We start from the raw sequence: 2,433 nt of genomic DNA on the forward strand, positions 1-2,433 counted from the left end.
CCTTCGAGTGGATACTGTGATCTCCGGGACGTGAAGGCAGCACACTTTGATTTTTGCTACCACAGAGCTAACTTGCTAACTAACTTAATGGCAAGTTGCATCACAAGTTAGCTCTCAGGTAGCAAAAATCAAAGTGTGCCGCCTTCACATACCAGAGATCACAGTATCCACGGTATCCAAGGCAGTATCCAAGGCAGAGGACAAAAGTGTGTAGAGCAAACGCTTGCGTTTCCGATTCCGTGTCCCCGCGAGAGTTCCAAAGTGTAATAATTCCAAATCCCCATGTTATATCCCAAGATACCGGATCTCCGTATGTGGGCAAAGATGGTAGCTTTTTTGTAGGCGTACTTCAGAGGTCTATTCCAAAAGCAATCAGGACACTCCTACCCCTGAACATGAATGTGCAAAACAGGGACAGAGCGAAGGGGAGCAATGGGATTGAGTGAATCCAAGTGGACCAGCTAATGCAATCAATTAACATGTTGATTGGGAGTGAGGGTGGTATTTGAACTGTTGAGTTGTTGACCTCAAATATAACAACCTTTCGTTGGTACCTTTAACTTGGGGCCTGACATGGATTCTATATGGTGTGAGAGTACAGATAGGGGCATCATGGTCACGGGGCATTGACGTCATCTGTGGTTTTATTTTGTCAGAAGAACTAATACAACGGATTTGCATGTCTTTGTTTTGCAGCATGGAGGACCAATTGTGACCTTTTAAGGGTTATTTTGAAAGTTTACACTGCAGTAGTGATGTCACTTTCTTCAGACCATCTTTTAAGGTTGTGTGCATTAGTATATGTGTGTGAATGGAAGAAAAAGGGATACTGTTTAGACTTGGTATGGAGGTTTTAACTCTATCTGAATGTTACCCTCATACACATTTCAAAGACAAGTGGAACTGTGTTTAAAACGCTTAATGGTCCTAATCCCAAGGTAGTTGGACACATTGTAAGATCTATTTCATTTCCATTTTGTCTATATTCAGTATTGCAACTCTGTTGATCTGTGTGAGTGATGGCATGTAAGAAATAGCACAGCTTAATCAAAAATCTAGATGTATTGGATAAAGTCATGTCACAAACAAGCACCTTTTCAGTTCACAGGTTATGGGCCTACTTGGATTCACTGCTGCAGTGCAACTAGAGATGTCAAAGTTTTGTGTTGTGACTGTGTGGTGGAATCCTAGCAGTCTTTATAGGTGTGCCATTGTACATTTCAGTGATGTAACACGATTCAGCAAGATTCTTTGGTATCACTGAAAGCGGCAGGTGTGGGATTTTTGGCCGGTTTTATTTCCATATTGTCTACAAAGAATTCCTTGAACTCCCTCAAGACAGCACAGAGTGGGCAACTATGAAGTTGATAGGTGGAAATACCCCATGATCCTTAAGAGTGGTATGATTTTGCACCTATTATGTTTGGTAGTAGATGTAACATGTATCTTAGTTGCAGGGAACTATGTGCTCAACCAGTTCACTTGCACAGTTACAGTTAATCCCAGGCTCAGCATATTTCAAGGAAAGGCAAAAATGTGTGCAAATTTGTTCCATCCATGCAATGACACGGCCAGTCTTGTCATTGTGATGTGCCAGTGGCACAGGGCCTTGCGGTATAGATGGTTGTGCGAAACTCCATGGGTAGAAGGTGACGTAAAATAAAGTGGGACTGTCTACATGCCAACATAAGGGAGTAATAAGGAGGAAACCAGTGAACACATCCTGAGGGATTGTTTGTGCGGGAGAGCATTGTGTCCTTTAGATCACTCTACCACTTCTTCAGGCTATGTTATAGGATAGCATAGGATGATATGCATTGCTGAGAAAGAGACTCGTAGTTATGTGGGCAAATCAGGCCTTGTCCAGAAGTCAGTGTAAGGTCCACAACCAATAAACCCTTTTACAAGGAGGAAATACACTACATAACCGATACAGGTGTGACTCCATCACTGTTTCTTTTGGATGAATGGGATTTTTTGGAGGTTAAATTATTTCAAAGGAGTTCCTTACATTTGAGAGAGCCAGTTTTCTCACTAGATCTGCCATCACACTTTCTGAAAGGGTTATCAATACCAAAAGGTAGGCAGAGGTAACATTCACTTTGAAGTGTGCTAAAAAAACCCAACTGGCTGAAAATTACAGAACCAATCACCATGCTTCGGGAATAGGGAAGGGAGGGGTATAATTCGATTTCTCCAGGACCCCATACTGTACTTTTAGCCTTGCCACTACAATACACAGTTCTGGCATGCCCTTACATAAACCAGCTGCAAGTTCCTGCTCCCATGAGGTGCCAACAATGAGTAACCTTGTAGTTCTTAAATGGTATCTCCTAAAAAACAAAGATATGGGACCCTCTGATATGGGGGCACTATCCAGGACACTTCCTTACTACACAGTATATAGCCTATACAATTTTTACTTGATTGGTG

This window comes from Alosa pseudoharengus, unplaced genomic scaffold (assembly GCF_046254945.1).
Source record: "Alosa pseudoharengus isolate Yale_2024_CS ecotype anadromous, Long Island Sound unplaced genomic scaffold, YU_APseudo_1.1 YU_APseudo_1.1_scf_12, whole genome shotgun sequence".
NCBI classification, from domain to species: domain Eukaryota; kingdom Metazoa; phylum Chordata; class Actinopteri; order Clupeiformes; family Clupeidae; genus Alosa; species Alosa pseudoharengus.